The following is a 27,474-nucleotide window of genomic DNA, read 5'->3' as shown; positions in this document are numbered from 1 at the left end:
CATAAGGAATTTCATAAATGTAATGTATCCACACTTTCACAGTTTATCTCATGTCAAAACCAGTTTTGTTTCATTTTAAAAAATCTGAAGGGGCGCCTGGGTGGCGCAGTCGGTTAAGCGTCCGACTTCAGCCGGGTCACGATCTCGCGGTCCGTGAGTTCGAGCCCCGCGTCGGGCTCTGGGCTGATGGCTCAGAGCCTGGAGCCTGTTTCCGATTCTGTGTCTCCCTCTCTCTCTGCCCCTCCCCCGTTCATGCTCTGTCTCTCTCTATCCCAAAAATAAATAAACGTTGAAAAAAAAAATTAAAAAATATGACCAGATGATCTAGCCAGGGAGAAAGAGCCTAGCTTCGAGTTCACAATGTGAAAGCAAAGGGGAAACGATGTAATTATCACACTCAGGACCTCTGAAGGGCTTATTGGTTTCAAGAGAGCACCACTGGGCTGTTCGTGCCCCCAGGTTTTGTAAGCTGTCCTTGAACATCAAAATGGTCAGCTGGTCAGTTGTGTTCAGCCGTTTCCGTTCTCCAACAAACAGCTTCCTTGCCCTTCTATGGCTCCTTTCATCCAGAGTAAGGTGTTGACAAGTCCCTCCTAGGAGGCGTTCTGTCTCCTGTCTCCATACAAATCTGAATCGGTTTGTCCTCTGCATGCCTTACATCCAAGTATCCACTTTGATCACAGATATACTGAACTGCACCATCCAAGTACAGATGTTCTTTATAAAGTATCTCAATCCTTGCCTCAAACAAGATACAACTCCTGTTTCCACGTGCAAGTGTTTCTTGCATTCATCTGTTATTTCCTAATAACATCCTCTAATGTTCCTAGAGGAACATTTTCTTCATACTTTGCTAGTTTATCTCTGCACATGGTTATTATGTCAATCCGGGAATAGCTTCTCTCTTTTCAGTTCCTCCTAATTTTGGATCATTCTCACACATGTCACACCCAGTCTCCACTAAAAGACACCAAGTCAACGCAGTTACTCGAAGCTGACTGGGCTCCTGATTTCTCATTGATAAGTTTTCTCTAGTCTGAGAAATTGGCCATATTCCAGGATTCATGATTCTGTGGCACAGGTGGCCTCCCTCCCCTAGAGAAATCCCACACGTCCCAGGTGACATGGCTCCAGCCTCTGTTGTAAGCCCCATCCTTTTACTTTCAACCTATTTTCTTTGCATTAAAAGTGGTTCTTGTAGGCAGCATATGGTCAGCTCTTGCTTTTTTTCTTATCCATTCTGACAACCAAGGTCTTTTTTTTTTTTTTTTTTAGAGAAAAAGAGGGAATGAGAGAGAGAGCACACATGAGCAGGGGTGGGGCAGAGGGGGAGGGAGAGAGAGAATCTAAAGCAGGCTCCGTGCTCTCAGCACAGAGCCAGACGCATGACATCGTGACCTGAACCAAAATCAAGTGTCGGATGCTCAACCACCTGAGCCGAGCAGGCACCCCAACAATCACTATTCGTTTTTCTATTCGTTCCATAGGTTCTCCATTCATTTTCCTTTTCTCCTCTTCTGCCTTCTTTTGGATTGAGTATTTTTTATGATATATCATTTTATCTACTTTGTTGCTACATTAGCTATCACTTTGTGCGGTTATCTTTAGTGTTGCATTACAGTTTATATATTTTTAAGGCAATGCAGCCTCTCTTCTACTAATATTATGCCACTCGTATGTATTTCCATTTCTCCTTCCTTTCTTTGTGCTATCGTAGCCACACATTTCATATCGCCGTATGTTATAAACCCCACAATACACTGCTAATAGTCTGTATTAAAAAGTCAATTATCGGGGCGCCTGGGTGGCTCAGCCGGTTGGGCGGCCGACTTCGGCTCAGGTCATGATCTCGCAGTCCGTGAGTTGGAGCCCCGCGTCGGGCTCTGTGCTGACAGCTCAGAGCCTGGAGCCTGTTTCAGATTCTGTGTCTCCCTCTCTCTGACCCTCCCCCATTCATGCTCTGTCTCTCTCTGTCTCAAAAATAAATAAACGTTAAAAAAATTAAAAAAAATAATAATAAAGTCTTTAAAAAAATAAATAAAATAAATAAAATAAAAAGTCAATTATCTTGGGGCACCTGGGTGACTCAGTTGGTTAAGCGCCCGACTTCGGCTCAGGTCATGATCTCGCAGTTTGTGAGTTCGAGCCCCGCATCTGGCTCTGTGCTGACAGCTCGGAGCCTGGAGCCTGTTTCGGATTCTGTGTCTCCCCCTCTCTCTGCCCTTCCCCTGCTCATGCTCTGTCTCTCTCTGTCTCTCCATAATAAATAAACATCTAAAAAACATTTAAGTCACATATCTTTTTTTAATTTATTTTGAGAGAGAGAGAAAGAGAGAGAGTGAGCAGGGGAGGGGCAGAGAGAGAGAGGGACACAGAGAATCCCGAATAGGCTCTGCGCTCGAATGTGGGGCTCGAATTCACGAACCATGAGATCATGACCTGGGCTGAAACCAAGATGGGGCACTCAACGGACTGAGCCACCCAGGCGCCCTTCAATTATCTTTAAAGAGATTGTTAACACAAGAAAAAGTATTTTATATTTATCCATGTGGTTGCCATTTCTGTGCTCTTCAGCCCTTTGGTTGATCCAGATTTCCATCTGATGCCCTTTTTCTTCTGCCTAAAGGACTTCCTTTAACATTTCTTATAGGCAGGTCTGCGGGCGATGAATTCTCTCAGCTCCTGTATGTCTCCATCTTTTAAAATTGAGGGTGAAGGCAGATTTGAATCGCAGGTTGAAAGCTTGTTTTTTTTTTTTTTCTTTTACTGCCATTCCCATCTTTGCTCTTTTGTACTTCATGTGTCTTTTATCTCTGCTACTTTTAAGATGTTCTCTGCACCACTGTTTATAAGCCAATTGATTACAACGTACCTCAGTGTAATTTTCTTGATCTTTCTTATGCATGGGGTTGGTTGGGCTTCTTGGGTTCATGGGTTACAGTTTTCACTGAATGGGAGGACTTTTGTCTCATTTTTTAAAATCATGTTTCTGTCCCCCCCCCCCCCTTTTGAAGACTCCAGTGGTTACCTAGTGGTATATTAGGCCATTTGGAGTCTTTCCACAGCTCAGGGACACTCTGTTCACTTCCTTTTCTATCTTTTTTTCTCTCTGTGTATAATTTTGAATAGTTTCTATCTATGTTGTCAAGTCACTAATCTTTTCTCCTACCCCAGGGATGCTTTTCTTTTCACATATTATAGTTTTCATCTCTAGAAGTTCAATTTGAACCTTCTTTATGCTTTCACTGACTGTATTAAATCTTTCCTCTAAGCTTCTTGGACATGTAGGAGACAGTAATAACAACTGCTTTATTGTCTTTGTCTGCTAGTTCTATATCAGTTCTAGGTTGGTTTCAATAAATAGATTTTCTTCTCATCCCGGGTTGTATTTTCCTTCTTCTTTTGAATGTTGGCAAGTTTTAGGGGTGCCTGGGTGGCGCAGTCGGTTAAGCGTCAGACTTCAGCCAGGTCACGATCTCGCGGTCTGTGAGTTCGAGCCCCGTGTCAGGCTCTGGGCTGATGGCTCAGAGCCTGGAGCCTGTTTCCGATTCTGTGTCTCCCTCTCTCTCTGCCCCTCCCCCGTTCATGCTCTGTCTCTCTCTGTCCCAAAAATAAATAAACGTTGAAAAAAAAAATTTGAATTAGATGCTAAATGTTGTGAATTTAATCTTTCAGGGTGTTGGATATGTTCATACTTCTATAAAAATTCTTCCACTTTGCTTTGAGACAGAATTAAAGTAGCTGGAAATAATTTGGGCACCTCGGGCCTCACTTTTAAGCTCTCTTAAGTGGGACCGCAAAGCTGAATGTTAATGTTGCCCCACTACTGAGATAAAAATCTTCCGAGTGCTCAACCTGAGGCCCCAGGCATTATGAGGTCTTCCACTCGGGCTGATGAGAGGGAGAGCTAGTCCCTCACGTTGTGTCAGCTCCAGAAATTCATTTAATCCATTCATTTGGTTGTTTCCCTGACCTTGGGTTGTTTCCTCAAACCTGTGCGCCGATCAGTCATCAGCTGAGTACTTAACAGGGACCTTTATACAGATCTCCAGAGTGCATTCTCTCTCTCCCTCTCTCTTTCTCTCTCTCTCTCTCTCTCCCTTTCTCTCTGTAGTTATTTCCTCTTTAGTACTCTGCCCCATGAACTCCAGCAGCACAGTGTTAGGCGCCCAGCAATGTCTCCTCAACTCGGGGAGTCCACCTGGCTCTACCTGGGTCCCCTCTCCTAGTGTTAACAGACCAGAAACTCTCTCCAGGCAGTAATATGGGGCAATCACAGGCTCACGTCATGCATTTTCTATGTCTCAGGGATCCCTGCCCTTCACTGTCTGACGTCCAATGTCTCAAAAACTGTAGTTTCATATATTTTGTTTGGTTGTTTAGTTGTTTCAGGTGGGAGGGTAAATCTGTCCCTGTTCTCCATCTTGGCCAGTTGTGGACGTCTTGATGTCCTTGTTTTTTGTGTGTGATTTTTTTTTCAACTTTTATTTATTTTTCAGAGAGAGACAGAGACAGAGCATGAGTGGGAGAGGGGTAGAGGAAGAGGGCAACACAAAATACAAAAGAGCTCCAGGCTCTGAGCTGTCAGCACAGAGCCCGCCGTGGAGCTCGAACTCACAAACCAGGAGATCACGACCAGAGCCAAAGCCAGATGCTCAACCAACAGAGCCACCCAGGTGTTCCTTGATGTCCTTATTAATAGTTCCCCACTTTCATCCTCAAAAGTGGCTTGGTTTGCACAATATACAACATCATCACTCTACTTACAGATAATAGCTAACACCCCTGCAAACCGGTTTGCTATAAATGTATTCTCTTTTTATAATACTTTCCCCAACATTCAGACAAAAGCCTTTCCTAAAGTAGAACCTTTCCATTAAAGTGAGATAGGCACATCCTTCTCAGACCTGCCGAATTATGAATGTAAAATAGAATGAAAATATGGCATCCTGAGGCTTATTTTTATCTCAAATGTTTAATTTTTCTCCAAAGCCCTACAGGGAAATGAAAGTTGTCCTTGAACCGCATTCTTATCCGGAAGGGCAACCAGTTCAGAGACTGTGGAAGGGCAAAAACTTCAGAGTCGATGTCAAGGACAATGCTTAATATCTTTCATTGCCCTGAGTATCAAAAGTGTTCAGAGAAGTTTGGTTAACCTGGGTTAGTAGATGAGGAGATGTGATCAACCAGACCGCACAATTCTTCAGGCAATGTGATGACGCTCCTAATTCAACTTGACCTCTGGAATAAGTATAACTAGAAGTATTGGGGGGGAAAAAAAAGGACACAGGTTCCTTCCAGCCTCCTCAACTAGGGAAGAGAATGGCCTTGTGGGAAAACTAATCAGGCCTTTACAAGTTATAATTTTGAAGCTTTAACTTAGTTTCCAAGGAGCTTACGAAGCAGCCATTAAGAAGTGAATAGCTCAGTAATGGCTTCGTCTCTTACTCCAGGCGGGTCTCAAGTGCACAAGTTGAGATTTGAGGTGCAGATAAGAAACATGTACTAAAATGGTCGTGCATAAAATGTACAAAGACTATCATTTCTCTGGACAAGAATGCCCTGAAGACTCTAAGCTAAGCGAAAAAATGCTGCTCTTCCTTCTTATGAATGACAATGACTTTATAACATCTAAGAATTAATATTTTCCCTAAGGAATGTGTGTATTTCATGAAGGGAAGAAGAGAGATTGAGGCAGAGAAATAGAGAGAGAGAGAGAAAGAGAGAGAGATTGATTTTGACCCTTACACTCTCTGCTAGACTCTTAGAAAACAAAGACACCAAAATCAATTAGGTCACTATGCTGTAAATAACAGGAAACATAACTCTAATTGGCTTCAACAATAAAGGCAATCTATTGTCTCACATAACTGAACAGTCAAAAGAGACTTGATATAGAACCCAACACTCTTCCCTCCCTTTCTCTCTCTGCCTGTCTCTGTCTGTCCCTCTCGCTCTTTCTCCCTCCCTCCCCCTCACTTTCTGTGTGTGTGAGTGTATCTGGTGTTGACATCATCCCTAGGCAGGCTCTGCCCTCCTGCTGCAGCACTCCAAGGCTATATCCCCCCTCATATATATCTGGTGAGGGAGGGAGATTGTGAGGGTCAAAAGCCACTTCAGAAATGTCCTGCAGGGAGCCCCTGGGTGGCTCAGTTGGTTGAGCATCCGACTTCCACGCAGGTCATGATCTCATGGTTCGGTTCGTGAGTTTGAGCCCCACCTTGGACTCTGTGCAGCCTGCTTTGGATTCTCTGACTCCCTCTCTCTCTTTCTCTCTCTCTCTGCCCCTACCCTGCTCATGGATGCTCTCTCTCTCTCTCTCTCTCAAAAATAAATAAATAAACATTTTTATAAAAAGTCTTGCAGAAGAAGCCAGCTTTGTCAGAAGCCCCAGCAAATGTCTCCTCTTATCTCATTGTTGGGGACTAGCCTTATGGAGCTCTGTCCAGAACCAGTCACCAAAGCCAGGAGTATGGAATGGACTTGTTGGCTTTAGTTCAGCGCTAGATCTAGGGAAGAGAAGATCTTACCCTGACTTCAGGGCTGAGTATAGGGAAGGAGTGACTCCCTCAATAGAAAATCAAGGTGGTGTTGGTGAGAGAGGGGGAAAGGCAGATGGGGAGGACAACCAGAAAATGTCCCTTTGAGAGGCACATTTGCCCAGGGGACCTCGTAGGAGACTGGATACGGTCTACCAGTGCCCACCCTGGACTGGGCTGCTGATGGCTCCAGGTGCTATTCTGGCCTGAAAAGTCTGGGGTGGGAAAGTATTCAGTTGGGGAAACAGGACAGGTTTGGAGGCGAGAGTTCTGTGGGGATAGAATGACGTTGCCGCAAAGCAAGCAGTGGCAGAAGACCTAGAAAACGAAGAACTGAAAATGGGAGTACCCGGGAGAGGACGGAAGCCCGAGGAGAGAAAGGAAGTCGGGAGGTGTGTCACTTCCTGTTAGCCCTTCGCTGCTGGGACCTTTCCCCTTGAGTCTCCAGGAAATAATGTTTTGGTTGACAGTTGAAAATTCTCCTTTCAAATTCTGTTGAATCCCCTCCTACCTTCTTAGAAAGCTTCATCCACATCTACAGCTTGGGGCGGTGGCCCGGAAGTATGTGAGACGGGAACCGGAAGAGTAGTAAGAGGGGAGAAGGGTGGGCTTTACTGGGGGTTTACCATGTGCCGAGGCTGCTCTTCGTGCTTCACCTGTCTGAATGCACAGCATCCCGACAAGGTGGGCCAGCTTTTTACCGTCGTCAACCCATTTACGCACGAGGACGCCGAGGTACAAAGAGATGAAGTAATATGTCCATCCCTCCGGTTCGTGTCCTCCGGCACCAGGGTAACGTTGCTGCTGAGGTGACGCGGGTCAGACCGCACCTGCATCTTGCCCAACAAAGGACCGAAGTCCGTGGAGTTTAGGGCGGCCGGGTAGGGCCAGGATGGACCTTGAGCCTACACAATCCCTACAGAAAATGCCTCCTGAAATTAAACGTGGGACCCCGGTTGCCTCCCTTGCCCCCCTCGGTACCGGTACCAGAGTTGTGCTCAGCCAAGAGGGAGAAGAAGACCACGGAGAGCGGACCGCGCTGGTGCCAGCACGTGACCCCGGCTGCCCTTGAGTGACACCGGAAAGAGCGTCTGACAAAGACTTCCCTTTTTCCAAAGGCGCCAAAGGAATTCCTTTCAAGGGAGGAGAAAGCTGGCACCTGGGCTCCCCAAGAATGCGCTGAGACTGCTTCCCCTTGGAAAGACCAAAGGCGGCCTTCTGCGGGAGAGGACATGTGACCTGAGGCTCCAGTGGGACTGGTTTTACCGGCAGGTCTTCAAGTCTCTACCTCATGGACGCTTAGCTCACTTGAGTAGCCACTCGAGTGCTTTTTGGAATTGGATGGTGTGTGGATGATAAATAACTACCTTCGGCCGGCAGGGCACCGCTTCCGCCGGTCTCGACTGGCGCGAATCACCAATAATTTGGTTTACAAATTAGAGCAAATCCTACCCGAAACGCAAGAGATGTCCAAATTTCGAACACCAACAGGGACAGAACGAGCCCGCAGAGAGGCGTTACGTTTTGTTGGTAAACCGTTCTTGGTCGTTATCTTTCCTGACGTCTTTGTGAGCCTCCCAGTACTTGTCCCTTGCCTTCGGTGATCCCACTGGACCTTAAGAGAGGGGATTTGCACCACCATCTGCCTCCATAAAGCAGCTGGAAGCTTATTTGAAGGATAAATTCAGCCTTTGAAAGAACATGGTGGGAAGAATAAACCCAATATCACAGCCTATGAAGGACATTTATCTTTAACAAAATGCCAAAGTCGTTTTCAGAGTGTTGATTTCATGTTGGGCTGCAAGCACATTACTTTGAGGGAACAAAAACAAGAATCGAAATACAATCATGGCACATGAAGCAGAAAGAGCAACACAGGAGGAAAGGAAAACATTGTTCTGTAACAATCAATGGCTCATCTATTTGAATTATGGGCCACTCAGACGGCTTTTAACGTCCTCAAAGCTGACCACAAAACCCCATGACACATTTAGGAATATAAAAATTTCAAATCTCTTTTTATTGTGCTGTTGGTTAAAGCGGAGAAGACTTAAAAGTGAAGACCCACAGTAGGTACCAAGCAGTGGCCAAGGTGGGGGGAAGCTCTGGATTCAGAAACCTGGCTCCATTTCCCACTGACTGTGTGCTCTTGATGGAGCTACGGAATTTCCTTCAGCCTCAATTTCCTCATTTCTAAAATGGGGATAATAATAATGCCAGTCTCATCGGATGTTAATAGGTTAAATAAGGTAATGCCTATAAAGTGTTCATAACTGTGTCTGAATATGGTAAGTGCTCAATAAATGATAGCTTTTAAAATTACAGTCAACCCTTTTTTTAATGTTTATTATTTTTGACAGAGAGAGAGAGAGAGAGAGAGAATGTGAGCCAAGGAGGGGCAGAGAGAGAGGGAGACACAGAATCCGAAGCAGGGTCCAGGCTCTGAGCTGTCAGCACAGAGCCCGACATGGGGCTCAAACCCACAAACCGTGAGATCCTGACCTGAGCCAAAGTCGGACTAAAACATCCATCCAGGTGCCCCTAAAATTACAGTCAACCCTTGAACACCATCAGTTTGAACGATGCGGCTCTACTTATATACAGATTTTCTTTTTTTTATTAGAACTGTAGTCCAGTACCACAAATATATTTTCTCTTCCTTATGATTTTCTCAGGACATTCTCTTTTCTCTAGCTTACTTCATGGTAAGAGTATAATATGTATTCAATTTCACAATCTACATAATACATATAAAACGCCAACTATGTATTAATTGTTTATGTCATTGGTAAGACTTCTGGTCAATAGTAAGCTATTACTTAGATTGGGGGGGGAGTCAAAAGTTACACGCGGATTTTCAACTGTGAGGGGGTTGGCGCCCTTAACCCCCACGTTGTGCAAAAGTAAGACGTTTTTAACGTTCTTAGTTTCAAAAATTGAGAAATCCAGTACTTATTAATACTACGTGAACAGTTTCATTGCCATTTAAGCACCCAGGGAGCATTTGGTAACCATCCATGAGGCACTTCCATCTCACGCTGAAATAAAACCCCCAGGCCCTTTGGGGGTCTTGAATCCTGTCTTCTGCTCCCCGTGTGCTGTGTGCTCACCAGTGCACATGAATGACCTGAATTTCTCCCACCCCCGTTTATTGGTTTATCCAGGCCACCTTGCTATGTTGCACATTACGAATAGGGTTTTCATAGATCAGCAGCTAACTTTCTGGATAGGTTTGAGGGCAGGAGGCTGCTACTGATTTTACCAGTGTCCTCAGTTTCTCAAATTATTTACTACAGCACTGACTAGAGCAAAAGACTGGAAATGACCTAAATGTTATGTTTAAATAAATAGTAGCACATCCAGCATCATGCAGCCAGAGAAACAAATGAAGACACTCTATGCACTCAAAATGCACTGTTCCAGATGCAGCTGTAAGTGCAGGAAGTGAAAAGCTAACAATGTGTATCTGGCCATTTGCCTGGGAAGAAAGGCAAAAAAAATACACACACACACACACACACACACGCACACGCACACACACAGTACAAATTGGGCTACCGGGGGACAATGTTTGAGAGGGACACTTTTCACCTCACGCCCTTTTGACTTCTGAATTTTGTGGGTTCTTTTGGGTTTTTTGTTGCTGTTGTTGACTTTTGTATCTTGTGCCACGTGACTGTATTGCCTCTTTTAAAAACAAACAACATTAAAATGAATAAAAGTTAACACATTATTTTGGCATATAAAATTAAACAGAAAAGAATTAACTAGAAAAAATTGAAATAGAAAGTTCCCGGAGAAGGGGTTAATTATATCAAGGGTAATGACAAACGGGCTCAGACACGTGATCCAGAATTTTGTCGCTAACCAACACGCTGAGATAAATGTCCTTCATCGAAAAAGTTAGGTAAAGATTATTCGTAATGAAAACACAAATATGTGCCTTGGAAGCAAGCTAGCCAGCGGAAGGAATCGGGAAAAGCTCACCTTCAGAGGCTTTTCTCTCCTTTCCTCTTAGTTTCCCAACTTAAGGGAAGAGGAAGGGTCATTGAGTGACTGACAAAGACAGGGCCTCTCCAGGGGTATTTGGTAGCCTCTCTGAAGAGAAGACTGGGTCCACAGGGGTCAGAAAGTGTGTGGGGAGACTCCAGCCTCTCCGGGTTGAGTAAAGCTTTCTTCTCTGTTGAACTTCTAGGAAACTTTATGTGTGAATGGCCACTCTGACCCTCCCAGGAAAGGGCGTACATTTCCCAAACACTTGACCACCAAAGCGGAGCCCCTTGGTTGACTCAAGTTCCTCAGAATGCTCACTGGAACCCCGGCCAACTCAGAGTCCTGCTCCCCAAGGCAGATACAAAGGAAATGCCTGAGTTCAGGTACCCAAACCAGTTCCTGGTACCAAAGATCATCACTTTCTCCCTGTGGGCCTCAACCCTACCTTCTGTAAAATGGGAGACCGAAAAACACATTCACAGCTAACTCTACCTTCCTCATTGTTTGAAAGACTGCAGTATTTCATTTATATTTAAAACGGGACATTTTCCCCCTTCTGTCTTGTGTTACATTGACATGTATCCTGGTTCTCTTCAACTCCAGTGGGCTGTAAACAACTTGAGTGCCGAGATTTCTGCCTTTGTTTGCCAAGCGCTCCAACACGTGCAGTGGGTGAAATGCTCTAACTGTGCAACACAGACAAGCAACCTAGAAGGGGGGCACCCGGAGGGCTCAGTCAGTTAAGCGTCCGACTTCAGTTCAGGTCACGATCTCACGGTTCATGAGTTCGAGCCCCGCGTCGGGCTCTGTGCTGACAGCTCGGAGCCTGGAGCCTGCTTCAGAGTCTGTGTCTCCCTCTCTCTCCGCGCCTCTCCCACGCATGTTCTGTCTCTCTCCATCTCTCAAAAATGAATAAATGTTAAAAAAAAGAAGAAGAAGAAACATAAAAGGATTACGGGAGGAAAAAGATAGTGGAGTCTGGTGGCATCCCTGGCAACAGAAACAGGAAAATAGAATGAATGAGCAGGGAGGAGCGATGGGGTGTGTCGGGCCAGGCGCAGAGGGAGGCAGGCACATCCAAGTGAGTGGAAGAGACACTGAGCATGATGTCTATAGTGACTGCAATACCAGTTTGGGGTATTCTGTTGGGTTTTTTTTTTTAATACAAATTTTGTGTCTTGACCGTTTCCATGTTGACGTACCAGAGAGTTGGAGGCAAATTTTTTTTAGAAAGCGTTCTGACCACAATCCTCCCTTGGTTACAGCCCTTCCAAAGTATGTTATTATTAATCTAAAAATCAGTACGCTTCTCATTTCTTGCATTTCTAGTGAGGGTGAGAATATTTTCTTCAGTTCATTAGTCATCTCTATTTCTCCCCAAACAAGTTTGCTCTCCACCCTGGCTTCGTACCTCCTTAGAGCTGTTATCTGGGAACGGGGCTGGGGGTGGGTAAGGAGGCAGACTAGTCCCTGGCGGTTCTCAAAGTGTGTCCCCACCTCATTTGAATGAGAACTTTTCTTTAATGGTCCTCAAAAATGAATGGCCTCGGGGCGCCTGGGTGGCGCAGTCGGTTAAGCGTCCGACTTCAGCCAGGTCACGATCTCGCGGTCCGTGAGTTCGAGCCCCGCATCAGGCTCTGGGCTGATGGCTCGGAGCCTGGAGCCTGTTTCCGATTCTGTGTCTCCCTCTCTCTGCCCCTCCCCCGTTCATGCTCTGTCTCTCTCTGTCCCAAAAATAAATAAACGTTGAAAAAAAAAAATTAAAAAAAAAAAATGAATGGCCTCTCCTGAGCTGTGACTGAAGACATTCTTAACCTCACTCGCTTGAAGAGATCCTAGGGATTCCCAGCAGCAAACGCCAACCCACGGCAAAAAAGATGACAGTGTGGGGTTTATCTCTGTCGTGACCCCATCTCCCCCCTTAGGGCTCTGAGCCGCCATGCCCCAATTTCCTAACCACTATGCTGGCTGTCTGGGCCCCTACCTAAGGAGCCCCATCTGGACATGTCTTCCGGGCACTGTCTCCCACCCGTGTTTCTCTCTAGTAACGCAGCTGTCCTGCCTGCCTCAGTTCCCTCTTAATAAGTTCACTGCGGCTGGAGGTGAATGTGCTTGACCTGCTAAAAGACCTATTTACATTTTGACACAACGGCAACAGCTTAACCCAAAGGGATCGTTCTAATGGTAATAATAGCCACCGGTTAGTAAGCGGTTAGCATATGCTAAGTACTTTAAAGACATTATCTAAATCACGTTAGGCCCTGGAGTTAGGTTATAATTACTTCAATTTTATACAGAAGGAAAATGAAGAATAGAGAGCCAAGTGATTTGTCCAAGGTCACACAGCTGGCAGTGCTGAGAGCCACATCTGCATTTTAGTCCCTGCAGGAGGTGCTGCGCGGGAGAGGGCTGGGTCTGCAGCATCTTACAAGACCAAAGAACAAAACGCTGAGAATTAGAAAGGCCTGCATACTAATGTGTGTCTACATTTCTTTCAAAATCTTGGCGAAGTTACAACTTCTCTGGCCTCAGTTTCCTCAGCTGACAACTAGGGTAAGTGAGACCTGGTTACCTTAAAAGACTGGAGATAACACCAGTGAGGGGAAAGGGAAAAGCAGTTTGTTAGCTCTCAAATTCTGCGCAAACTAAAGGCATTTCTCTCCAGGTAGCAAAGCACTCTGGCTGCTGCGTGTAGGACTAGGCCCTGGTCAGTCCTCTAATTTACTGAGTGTCTGAGCTCGAAATGCTGAGTTTCAGCGGAAAGGCATCTGGGAGCTGATTTCCGATTGCCTTTGTTTGTTCGCCATTGTACATTCATAAATATGATAGTTGACATTACAACATTTCTTCTAGTAATGATAACTCAGTTTATGTATTTTCCCTGAATTGCATTCATACTACAAATAAACCAAAGGTAGTAAATTAAAGCATTTCTTATCTCTTTTTGCTGCACTCATATGGACCACAAAAAGAGACGCTTTTACCTTGAGATGACTTTAGAAATTGAAGAAAAAGAGGAAAACAAGAACACGTCTATGAGTGCAAATTAGTTGGAATTCTGTTTACAAATAGACCAAGCTCCCCCCCCCCACCCCGCCCCCTAAAAAGCACTGGGCTCTCACTCGAATACTGGCTCCATGGTCTCCCTTTGGGAATAACCTTGTAAGTGGGGCTGCTTCAGGACAAACCTCCTGTGGCTAGAGTTGAAGCTCTGAGGACTTCAGGTTAATTTTTTGGGCTGTCACTTAATTTAACGTGACCTCTTGGCCACAGAGAATTAGACAAAAAAGGCAAACAGGAGTCTGGGCAGTGGCCTACGGTGCAATTGGAAGGGTTTTGACTTCCTGAGTCGATTAGATTTCCTGTCTTCGAAAGTTTGAATATGGCTCCATAGGGAGAAGGCTAATCATTGATACTGGAAGGAAATCTACAAGAATCACAGGGGAATAATGCAGACAATGAGCATATGAGGAAGCAGCAGTCTTGTGTCCAAAAAGGTCTCTGAGCGACCAGGTTGAGCAGAGTGCCCCCCACCAATCTGGGTTGGACATGTGTTGGGAATGAAAAAGAAACGTGTGGTGTTCCATCACGACATTCTGGAGCTGTATATGTATATACAATATATACAGTATAACTTGGCCTGACTGATACAGTTCCTTTATTTCCTTTTAGTCAAACTAGAAATGGCATTTAAGTTTTCTCCTTTTTTGTTGTCTTACTCATTCTCTATAGGTAATCTCTCTTTAGTTTTTTTTAAATGTTTATTTTCAGACGGGGGGCTGGGGGGGAGAGAGGGAGACAGATACTGCCTTGGAGAATTCCATTAAAGGGAGATGAGGAAGACTGAAGGCATTAAATGCCTTTCTAACATTCCAAACCCCATGAAATCTAAGTTCTTTATGCAGTCTTCATCATCTACCCCAAATATATCTTTCTGCTTCTCTAAATAACAATAGTAATTTAGCTAAATTTATTGAGCCTTTAGTAGGCAGCTGGCACTACATTAAGCATTTTCACTCACTCTTTCATTAAATTCTTACTAAAATTCCATGGAATAGGAGGATTATTAACCTCATTTACAGGCAAGGAAACTAAGGCTTGAAGAGGTGAAGCAAGCCCAAGGTCAAGTAGTAAGTGGTTTTAAACTGGGGCCCTAAATCGTGCTCCCTTCTGGAACACAGGAGCAGGCATCATACTTCATGCTTGTTTGTCAACCCACAGCTTTGAGCACAGTGCTGAGCAAACACTAATTGTGTTTGTAATAGCTACTGATTGATTAAAATACTGTCTCTAATCTATTCTGGGAAAAGAACAAGGTATACTTAGATGTCTGAGATCACCTCTGTGGGGAATACAGTTTCAAAGCAATCTATGTTGGTTTTTCTTTTCCTAAGAGGGGCAAGGTCCATGAGAGATCAGAAGGAGGAACAGGTCTGAGCCAGTAGCCTGGAAGTTTTAAAAAAAGAGAGAGAGAGAGAGAGACAACATAGTTATAAAAGAGCCAAGGAGTTAGTTTCTCCTATCAACTTTTGTGTGTGTGTTTGTTTTATATGAAGAGATACTGCCTTGGAAAATTCCACTAAAGGGAACTGAGGAAGGCTGGGTGGATTGGGGGGAGGGGTACCAAGAAAGTGAAATATGATCCAGCCAGTACTTGTGAGCAAAGTTGAGGGACTCTTAAAACCTGAGGTGTGATTCTGAACATTTATGCACAGTCCAAACTAGTCTAATCCATACCGCCCAATTAAAGGTCTTTCTAAAAATTCTAATTAAGAGCTTGCCATGTGGGGGACCAAAGGATCCCCTACCCCAAAAAAGAAATATTCCAAGTTCCACCGAGCAAAAACGGAGGACAGCAAAGAAGAAAGAGTGAAGAATCCTCCTAAAATACCTCCTGAACCATTCAAGTATAGAATGAGATGAAAATGAGGTTAGGGGTTAGGAAGTGTTACCAAGTGTAGTAACAAGAGTTGCTCAGTTTTCAGGAAATGGCAAATGATGGAATAATCAAACACTGAACACAGTTTTACCTATTTATCTCTTGGGTCATCACTGGAAACCTTAACTATCCTGGTGCAAGTAAAATATGAAAATGCCAACTGATAGTGATTCTTGCTCGATGGATGCTGAATAGAATGGTAAGAGTGGTGAAAAATAAAGTAGACGCAGAGACAGGAGGAGCACAGAGCCGTGATTATGTCTGCAGCTTGCCCTGATGACCTCATGCCTGGCACTCAAGGGCATCGATTTCCACACATATAAAACAAGAAAGTTGGGCAGTCTCCGACCTCCCTTCCAAATCGAAAAGTATATTATTTGACATATATGACATATCACATATGACAGGTCATGCGTGACAGACGCATGGCTAACCTCCTGCTCAATGTGGAAAAGCTTCCGGCTTTTTTATTTATTTATTTTTTTTTTAATTTTTTTTTTTCAACGTTTATTTATTTTTGGGACAGAGAGAGACAGAGCATGAACGGGGGAGGGGCAGAGAGAGAGGGAGACACAGAATCGGAAACAGGCTCCAGGCTCTGAACCATCAGCCCAGAGCCTGACGCGGGGCTCAAACTCACGGACCGCGAGATCGTGACCTGGCTGAAGTCGGACACTTAACCGACTGCGCCACCCAGGCGCCCCCTTCCGGCTTTTTTAAATTGGATTATTTGTTTTTCAGTGTTGAGTTGTATTAGTTCTTTGTATATTTTGGCTATATATTAACCTTTATTGGCTACATCATTTGCAAATATCTTCTCCCATTCAGTAATTTCGCCTTTTGATTTGCTGGTTTCCTTGGCTGTGCAAAAGTTTTGTATTTTGTTGTAGTTCCCAATAATAGTTTATTCTTGCTTTTCTTTTTCTCACCTGAGGAGAGATATTCAGAAAAATGTTGCTAAGTCTCATTTGCCAAGAGATTATTGCAATGTTTTAAAAGTTTTATGGTTTCAGTCTCACAGGCCTTCATTTTGAATTTATTTGTACGTATGGTTTGGCCTACTTTCGTTCTTTTGCATAGCTGTCCATCCAGTTTTCTCGGCACATTTATTGAAGAGCCTGCCTTTCCCCATTTTATGTTCTTGCCTCCTTTGTCATAGATTAATTGACCAATAAGCATGGGCTTATTTCTGGGCTCTGCAACCTGTTCTGTTGATCTGTCTGTTTTTGTGCCAGGATCATACTGTTTCGATTACTATAGTATTTCTCGAAATGTAAGATTATGAAACCTCTAGTTTTGTTCTTCTTTTTCAAGATTGCCTTGGCTGCTCAGAGTCTTTGGTTGTTCCACACAAATTTTAGGATTATTTGTTCTAGTTCTGTGAAAGTCTCTATTGGTATTTTAATGGAAATTGCATTAAATCTGTAGATTGTCAAAAAGTAAATAAATAGGGGCGCCTGGGTGGCTTGGTCGGTTAAGCATCCGACTTCGGCTCAGGTCACGATCTCATGGTCCGTGAGTTCGAGCCCCGCGTCGGGCTCTGTGCTGACAGCTCAGAGCCTGGAGCCTGTTTCAGATTCTGTGTCTCCCCCTCTCTGACCCTCCCCCGTTCATGTTCGTTCTCTCTCTGTCTCAAAAATAAATAAATGTTAAAAAAAAAGTAAAGAAATAAATAAATCTGTAGATTGTCTTGGGTAGTATGGACATTTTATTTTTTATTTTTTAAGTTTATTTATTTGTTTTGAGAGAGACAGAAAGAGAGAGCACAAGCAGGGGAGGGACAGAGAGAGAAGGGGATAGAGGATTCAAAGCAGGCTCTGTGCTGACAGGAGAGAGTCTGATATGGGGACTGAATCCACAAATCGTGAGATCATGACCTATGCCGAAGTCAGAGGCTCAACCAACTGAGCCACCCAGGTGCCCCGACATTTTAATAATATTAACTCTTCTCATCCATGAAAATGGTATATCTTTCCATTTCTTTGCATTGCTTTCCATTTCTTTCATCGATGTTTTACAGTTTTCAGATTACAGGTCTTTCATCTCCTTGGTTCAATTTATTATTAGGTATTTTATTCCTTTTGGTGCAATTTAAATGGGACTGTTTTCCTAATTTCTCCTTCTGCTATTTGATTGTTAGTGCATGGAAACACAACAGATTTCTGTTAATTTTGTATCCTGCAACTTTACTGAATTTATTTGTTCTAATGGTTTTCTGGTGGAGTCATTAGGGTTTTCTATGTATTGTATTATGAAGAGGAGCAGAGGAAGACCAAAGCACTGGGCCCTGGGACCTGGAAACACTCAAGTGATGGCTGGGAAACCCTAGAGTGGCTCTGCATTTTGAGGGATATTGGTTACATGTCCTCCTGGAGCGTGGTTATTTTATCATACCTCAGTGCCCATGAGGCCCGGCTGTGGGGCTAAGACCCTAATTATGCGTAGAGCCCTAAATGCAACCTTCCCATGAATACATGAAGCAGCACAAGCGAGTCCTGCAACAAGACAGCCTAACCAGCCCACCTTATGGACGTGACTACCATCCCTTGTTACGTATTCAAGAAAGCCTCCCACCCTCTGTGCTTTGACTACCAGAAAAATCCATGCTTGGAACATACTTCCTTCGTTGCTGGCATGAAGGGGGAGGCCCTCGTTGGAAGACTTGGCCTGGCTCCTTCTTCGGGGCTCAGGCCCCAAGGGTGCGGCTTCTCTGCAAGAGAAAGACTCACCTCCAACAAGTCAGAGGAAGGAACTCGGAACTGGTAAAGCAGAAGAGCATATCCAGCCACTGAGTTTATGATGTCACTCCACTTCTTCCTTTATTGGAAGCTCAAATTGGCACCAAAGTCACTTTTCTCAAAATCCTTAAAATCACATGGTAGCCACCCAAATGCTTTGCCAGTGCATTTGTCCAGGCAAGCCTCCATAAGGGGTCTGGTCTTTGGTTTTCTCCACAAACAATTTTAGAGTGCTGCATAGAAGTTTTTACTGCTTTTCTTTGTCCTGGGTGCCTTGACCCTTCACCTCTGCCCCCTTTTTTCCTTCCAGTCTCTCCCCGAGCACCGTACGTACTTTCATTGGGATACCCATTCTGCTCACATGCCCTGAGTGCTATCTGCAGGGAGAGCAATGCTTGAGAGGACCATCTTCAGGTCCGGGGTGAAGACGAGGGGGCAAAAAAGGCAGGAGAAAGGCCCAGAGAAATCAAAATCCAGGCTGAGCCAAGTCACCCATGAGCAACTCCCAAGCCCACCGTTACAGCCACCTTAGCAGAGCATTTGACTCAGCTGGGACGTTTTTTCTCAAAGGTCCCTCTCCTTTGCTAATGTCGAAAAAGCTGTGCTATTAGGGGCTCTGCTCCTCACTCATCAAGGAAGAACTAGCTATACGGTACCAGTCAAATCTCATCTTCCAGTCCTGTCGCGCCATTTCCCGATGCTCCCCACCGGGGTGTCCGGAAAAGGTGAAGGACTCAGAGTCCCAAGGGAGGATGCAGGGCAATCATCTGGTCCCGCACTTCCAAGGGGCCTGGCTGGTTGAACGGGCTTGTTGAAGTTGAGAGGACACGTGGTGGGTGTAGACGGAGCGGAGACAGGCTGCGTGGGGGCCTGTGGTGAAGATACGTCCAGCAGTGCCTGTTTGTCTTCTGTTTTGCTGCGGCAGCGTGGGGCGTGGGTGATCATCCTGGAAACTACCTGGTTTTGTAATCGTGCTGTGTTTTCAGTATGTTCATTTTTGTTTTCCCCTCGTTCAACTTATTCATCAGGTCATAAGTCTGCAGATCTAGAAATACGTATCCTTTTGAACACATCCCTGTAGGAGTAACGGAATGCATCCTTTTCTCTTCCACTGCAGTGAAAAACCAGCCTAGTTTGGGGGGAGATCCGGGGAAGTGGGCGATACGCCCTTTGCTGCCACAGCGGAGGTTCCCGCCGGCCTGCAGGACGAGACTTATTCTCCCCCCTGACAGAGAAGAGCAGAGCGGTGCAGCTGCAGCTCCCCAGGGAGAATGGCAGAGCCTGGGCTCAGAGGAAGGGGGCTGCCAGCCAGGGGAGGGGAGTCAAGAAATCTTGCCTCGTCATCGCTGTGCACGTGCAAGGAGGCTGGAAACAACAGGCCAGCTTACCATTTTAGCCATGGCCCTGTCACCAGCGGTGGATGTGGGCAAAGCAACCCAATGAGTTCCACCAAGAGGTGCGTCACAGCTTGCTGGCAGGGAGAGAGTCCCAGGGGCTGAGAAATGGCCCTTTAGGAGAGCTGCAGGATCATGCAGGAGAAGGGTGGTGGCACAGCAGGTGTTGCTGACCTTCGGGAACAAGTCATGTGGCACATCCTAGGGCAGTGGAAGCCGACTCAAGAAGGGACCTCAGTCTTACTCCATGAGTGCGGCGAGGTGAAGGCCCAGCAAAGACTTGGGTTTTGTCAGTCATCTCCTGACTTCACGCTCGCCTTTTTCTTTGTAGTCAACCTGTGTATTATTATATACATAACACATATGTGTGCATCATGGAAAATTTGAAACTTGATGCATGCTTCTTTTTCTTACTTACATCCTTCTGTACCTAGACATCATCCTCCCCATGTGCATGCTGTCTGCTTCTGTCTTGACCCTACACCAGTGACGAGAAGCCTTTACCAGTTTCCAGGAACGTTACTGAAGGTTGGGGGCAGGCAAGTCACAAGGGGATCACACTGCAGAGCACATGCCATTCCACTCTAAAAATCTTGTAGATATCATAACTGCCCCCCCCCCAACCCACTGATATGAAATGATGAGGAGGGCACTTCCACTCTACGGAATTCTTCCCAAGAACCACTAACCTCAGTTTATCCATAAGAAAAATATCAGGCCAATTCAAATTGGGATTATTCTACAAAGTGTCCGGTCAGCACCCCTTAAAACCATCAAGGTCCTGACAAACAAGGGACATCTGGGAAATTGTCAGAAACCCCAAGAGACTAAGGAGACATGATAACTAAATTCAATGAGGTACCATGGATTGGATCCCGGAACCCGAACTGGGGGTAATCATTTACTGTAAAGACTGGTAAAAATCCAAATAAAGTCTGAAATTTAGTTAATAGTAACGTACCAACATTAATTTCTTAATTTTGACAAATTTGACAAATATGCAATATTTGATGTTCATATTAGGAGAGACTGGGTGAAACATATACAGGGGCTCTGCATCATCTTTGTAATTTCTCTACAAGCACATGACAGAAGGAGGCCACACCACAGCTTAGCCCCTACACAATTCGGTTCCTGAGACCAGTAGAAAATTGACTAATATCTCTGAGTGTCAATTACAAACTCCCAAAATTGAAAATCTGGCTGGTTCACCTTGGGTCAGGCATGCTTTTGGAGTCTAACAGTCTGTGACTGAGGGAAGCAATCATGGGGTATATGTATGGGCACAGGACCTATTATTCTAAAAAAATAAGAGGGAGGTCTCAGAACAGAAGTTTAGGATGGGGCAGCCACTCAAAAAGCTGTCTATCTTAGTAGTGCTGCTCAAAGTGTGGTCCGTGGGCCGATAGCCTCAGCATCATCTGGGAGCTGGTTGGAAATGCAAATTCTTGGCCTCCTCCCAGACCCCTTGAGTCAAAATCTAGGAAGGGAGAGGTGAGGAGGCCATTAATCTGTGTTTGAACACAAACTCTCTGGCTGGTTCATCTGCATCCATGACAAAGGAAAAAAATCTTAGTATCCTCTAGAAATCCTGAAGGAGAATTAGACTCCCATATGTAGAGAATTAGATGGCTCAACAACCAAAAAGACAAACAACCCAATTTTTAAAACGGGCAAAGGACTTGAATAGACATTTCTCCAAAGAAGATATACAAAAGGCCAACAACAACAACAAAAACATGAAAAGATCTACATCATTAATCATTAAGGAAATGCAAATCAAAACCAGCCACTTCAGACCCACTATGATGGCTAGTAGCAAAAAGTAAAAAATTACCAGTGTTGACGGGGATGTGGAGAAACTGGAATCCTAGTGCCTTACTGACTGGAATGTGAATGGCTCGGCCACTATGGAGAATAGTCTGGGAGCTCCTCAAAAAGTTAAACATAGAATTACTATATGACCCCATAATTCAACTGCTGGGTATCTACCCCCCAAAACTGAAAACAGGTGCTCCAACAAGGATGTGTACATTTATGTTTATAGCAACACTGTCTACAATCGCCAAAAGGTAGAAATAGCCCAAGTGTCCATCAGCTGATGAATGGATAAGCAAATTGTGGCAAAAATATGCAAGGGAATAGGGGCGCCTGGGTGACTCAGTCAGTTAAGTGTCTGACTCTTGATCTCGGCTCAGGTCATGATCTCCCAGTTCATGAGTTTGGACCCCGCATCAGGCTCTGTACTGATGGTGTAGAGCCTGCTTGGGATTCTGTCTCTCCTTCTCTGCCCTCCCCCTGCTTGTGCGCTCGCTTTCTCTCTTCCTCCCCCACCCCTCTCCCTCTCAAAATAAATAAATAAACTTTAAAAAAATATGCAATGGAACATCATTCAAGAAGGAAGTACTGAAATGAAGTAAGGAATAAAGTACTGTTGTAGGGTTCAATGTTGATGAAGCTTGAAAACATTATGCTAAGTAAAAGAAGCTAGACACAGAAGGTCACATATTGCATGATTCCATTTATATGAAATATCCAGAATAGATAAATCTATAGAAACAGAATTCAGATTAGGTGGCTGCCAAGGGCTGGGGGTGGACGAGATGATGGGGGAGAAAAATGACTAAGTGGGTAAGTGGTTTTACTTTGGATTAATGGAAATGTTTTGAAACTAGATAGAAGTGGTACTTGCACAGTATTGTGAGTGCGTTAAATCCATTGAATTATTCACTTAAACATGGTTGATTTTATGTCCTCTGGATTTCATCTCAATCAACTATAGGATGATATTATTTTTTCCTGATTCGCCTTTCATCCACAAGTGGGAAAAGATCCAGAGAGATTATGGGATTTTACCACAGCCAGGAGTGACTGTAGTTCAAGCATTACTCAGTTTAAGACAACATAAAGGTCTCTACCCCCAGCCGAAACTCTTTCCCTCCAGCCTGTTCCTATTTCCTAAAGACTCACTCTGAGACACCTGTTCTTACTGGTTGGCGATAAAGATGAACCAGAGATGATATCTTGAAAGGATGATGCCAAGATTCCACAGTTGCTTGGGAAAAGATAATTGGAAAGGTCACCTAGCACTGTTTATATTTTTGCCATAATGACCAAGAAGCCGTCCCCAGCTGCAGATGAAGTCTATTTCTCTTGAGGTAGAGAACCATGGCAGTGGTCCCAGGAGTGCCTTAAATGCAAGACAGCTACTAAATCACTTCCAATTCTCTTTTCTAGGCGAAAGAACGTCAGGTCCTTTATCCTTTTATTCAAAGGAATGATGTTCTGGCTCTTTAATCAATGGTGTAGCATTTCTCTGGTCCTCACTCCTGTTTCCCCTCACCTGTCAAGTTGCAGGGCTATAAATTATACAAGGCACTTGCATAAGGGCCAGACTAAAGTCAAACAAAGTATACAGAGCATTTCCCAGCTCATACAGTTACATTCCTACAGCGCAACCAGTAAGGTTTTGACATGAAATCCTTCTCTTCTCTTCTCTTCACCCTAGCATCTGTTCTAGCTGGTCCTGGGGCGCAGAGATCATCTTCTCATGGTTAAAGTCTTGCCTTTAAGAGTCAACTATTGAACTCCTTAACAAAGGGTTGGTTGTTGCTGTGATTAGGCTGTTTGGCATTGTAGTCCCGAGAGACGGTGGTAAAGTCCCAAATGCGTTTAAGAGCAATTTCCGTTTTGCTTCTCAAAGGGGCTCAAATTAAATACTTGGTTTTCTACGTTGGATGGAACCATTTGCATTCAGTTCTGCAGTTAAAAAAAAAAAAAAAAAAAAAAGTCGAATAGCAGCAATCTCATATTGTCCAAACTAATAAAAGACAATAGGAGCGAGAATTCACAGGCAGCAACACAGAATGTATATGGCATTTCTTCAGAAGTCAGACAGAGCTAACCTGGAAGATCAGGGATGTCATATTGGTGTGATTACAGAGTTTTGGAGCAGCATCCTGCCGGTCAGAAAACCCTCCCCTACCTGTGCCCAGAAACCTCTACCTGGGCTGAACTTCAGCTCAGCCTTTTGGGGATCACTGACCCCTTTGATGATCTGCTAAAAGCTATGGACTCTCTTCATAGTCATTCCACTGAAAACATAATTCTATTCCACTGGAATAGAACACAATGACTTCATTTAGCCAACGTATGAATTATACATATAATACTCAATGCTTATAGTATTTCATCTGTAATGCAAATAAAAACAGAAAATAGCTCTTCTTTTTTTTTTAAGCTTATTTATTTTGAGAGAAAGAGAGAGAGAGAGGGAGGGAGGGAGGGAACAGGGAAGGAGCAGAGAGAGAGACAGAATCCCTAGCAGGCCCCACACTGTCAGTGCAGAGCCTGATGCGGGGTCCAAACTCATGAACTGGGAGATCATGACCTGAGCCGAGATCAAGAGTCAGACACTTAACCGACTGAGTCACCCAGGCGCCCCCCACAAAACAGCTTTTCTTAAGTGATCCACAGGACAGTCCCTATTGTAAACCAGAAGTGAGCAATGCTCTGAGAGCAGACGTTTGTATGAGACAAGATACCAGGGGTGACTCTCCCCTCCTGGCATTCTGCCGCTCAAAAGACTCCTGAGTCCATATTGGTCTTCATAGAGTCTAATGCCTCTGAACTGGGGTGCTGGGGTATAACTGGAGTAAAACCTAGGAAACACAAGAATTCCCTATGATCCAATGGTGCTAAGATCGGAAATAAGGCCTCATAATACTCACCACCCCGGCACACCAGCATTCAGCACCCTGGAGGTCCAGATACGGCAAGGAAAGACTCCTGTCTTCTGCCTATCAACCCACCCTGCAGAGGCAACCACCTTTAACGCCACTTTACCTTGGGTGTTTTACGTTGCTGGAATCTCCTAGACTCATAATACAGGAACCGAGGCATCAAGCTGACTTTTTCATGCCGCGATTTTTCCCCTTCAGACCGACTTTATATTTTGCTTCTCTTTCTCCGCATTTGTTTCATGTTTTATATAACAGCTGTTTAACTATCTGGCTGTCTCCTGCCGATACAATTTCCTGTTGGACTGCAACCATATCTTACTCTCTTCACTGTTTAGTATCATCTCTGGCATAAACTGGGCACTGAAACCTGTCTTCTGAACAAATAAATAAGTGAAAGATTAAGTGTTAAAGTTGGGCATCTTGACAATACAACTAGTGTTGAGAAGTAAGAGGGAGGCATGCCAGCCATTACTATAGCTTTCATAGCAAGGATTGCCTTCAATATTAGTTTTTCGTTTTGCACGCTAAATACACCGATTGTGCTGATAGTATTCCATCACACGTAACTGTAAACTCTAGCTTTATCTGCCTCTGGTTCATAATTCTAAAGATGTTCACTGAAATCAGCATAAGTAAAATATGAAGTCCTCTTTACAGTCTTGTCATGCGAAGACTTCCTTGGGAGATTTCATTTCCGGAAACAGAGGCAACTCTATTTAAATGGCCTTAATGTTTTTACTGATTTCCTTTCTTAGCCAAGACTTGTCATCTGGCAGGCAACAGAACATCCCACTCCCTCCTTGACTAATTAAAATGTGTATCTCTCCAGAAGAGGAGAAAGTAACATTTGGCAACACATTGCCAGATTTAAGCACCAACAAATAGAAATGGTATGTGAAAAAGTCAGCAGCACCTGCCCCTCCCTTGTGTAATAGTTGATAACTACACTGCACTGGAGAATTCACAGCTGCTGAAGGTCTTTTAGGTTAAACACGAGACACTTTATGACTCTCACCATTTTTTCATTCGACAATAATTTTAATCCAGCCACAGCAGCACATTAAAATCCTACTTCCATAAAAATCTGTCCCTGTCATCTTTTTCTCTGCAAGGTGCTCACCATGGCCGCCATGTTCCAAAACACCTCGAGAACGGACACCTAGAATGGAAGCTTCCAGATTTTATGGTGCATCAAGGCTAGCTGAACCAAACGCGGTAAATTAGGAACAGGCATTTGATCAAACATGCATTTAAAACAAGTGTGTTTGGGGCACCTGGGTGGCTCAGGCTTTAAGCATCTGACTTAGGCTCGGGTCATGATCTCATGGTTTACACATTCGAGTCCCACACTGGGCGAGCTCAAGCCCCACATCAAGCGACCACCAGCCCCGCTTCAGGTGAACACGAGCCCCACCTCGGGTGAGCCCCACTTCTTTCTCACTCTCTCTCTGTCTCTCGTCCTTCCTTGGATCTTCTCTTTCTCTCTGCCCTTCACTCACTTGCACTCTCTCTCCAAAAAAAAAAAAAAAAAAAAAAAAACCAAATAAAGTAAAAAAATAAAATAACGCATGTGTTTTGCTAGCCAATACATGAAAAAATATTCAGTGTTACTTTAACTGGAGAAATAGAAATTAAAACAAAAATGAGGTCATGTAGAGATCTATGAAGGTGGCGGGAACAAAATTAAGTGTTGTATGTAGTATTGTCCAAGAGTTTGGGAAGTGTAAGTTGATATAGTCTTTGTATCAGATAATTTATCAATATTGGTAGAAACCCTTTCAAAAATACATGCCTTCTGACCCAGTAATTGTATCTATAGGAATTTAACCTGAGAAAGCAATTGAACATGCGAATAAGAGATATAACTATTAGACTGTTCATTGCAGCACTGTAGCAAAAAGATGAAATCCACCTAAATTTCCAATAATAGAGAATTGATTGGGTACATTATGCCAGAACAAAATACCACGAAGCCATTAGAAAAGTGCTATCGAAGTATCTTCAATGACTTGGGGAGATGTGTCGGCGGTATTTTGAATGCAGAAACCAGTTCACAGGAAACTTAGTATGGAAAGATCATATATATATACAAGAGACACAGCACAAAATACATATGGTGATACTATATCTCAGAGATGGAATTATGGCTGCTCTTTATCTACTTTGGCTTATTTGATTACATGATTTGTCTACAATGAATATAATCCCGCACATAATAAAAGTTATTTCAAACAAAACGTATCACGATGCAGCTCGCACGCCCTGGAACATCTGATAAGCAGAAGAGCCTCATCGCCTCTGAAATCTGATAATGATTGAGCACATCCCACAAATCCCCTTACAGTAAGGGTGAGACGTTATCTGGAACAGTTACAGAAACCATGTGAACGAGTTCTGCCCTCATCAAGGCAAAACCCTAGGAATAAAGGGCAGCTTCCAGAGCAAGATTTGAAGGTGAGCCTTTCCTCACTGTCTGAAGCATTGTATTAGTCAATCCTTTTGAGTCCAGCTTTTGAAAGTCACTCTTTAAAAGCATAATAATGTTTATGCTTTTACATTTGAAAAAACCTACCAAATTGGTCCGGGAAAATAAGTATACCTTATGCTGTGGGCAGAAATGAAACACGAAGTCTCACACCGTTGGCAAAAATTGCTACAACATTGCACGCTCTTTGGAGGAAACAATTTAGCAAACACCTATGCGTGAAGAGGGACTGGGGAGCCTGAGGAGAAAAGCACATGAGCGTTGAAGTCAGGGAGACCTTGGTTTGAATCCCCAGCTCGGTCACTCACTGGCTGTGTGACCTTGGGCAAGTAATTTAACTTCTCTGGACCTCAGTTTTCTCATCTGCCAAATAAGAATGCAACAGTGCTACCCTTTGTGATATTGTGAAATAAACATAACATATGTAAACACCTGCCAGTGTAGTTCCTGGTGCTGAGCAGGCACTTAATGGGGATATTTATTGTAACAGATGTCTTTTTTTTTTTTTTTTTTTGCCACTAAATACTGAGGGCAGGCTCTACAACTTGCATTTGTAACGATCCACAGAACATGTTTGTTACGTAAATTGCATATCCCTAAAATTGTTCTTCCCCTTTGACTCCATTCAATTGTTCGGAAGGTAT

Source organism: Herpailurus yagouaroundi, unplaced genomic scaffold (assembly GCF_014898765.1).
Source record: "Herpailurus yagouaroundi ecotype Mexico unplaced genomic scaffold, PumYag 166, whole genome shotgun sequence".
In the NCBI taxonomy this organism is placed as follows: Eukaryota; Metazoa; Chordata; class Mammalia; order Carnivora; family Felidae; genus Herpailurus; species Herpailurus yagouaroundi.
The sequence above is the reverse complement of the archived record's forward strand: the minus strand, read 5'-3'. Positions refer to the sequence as shown.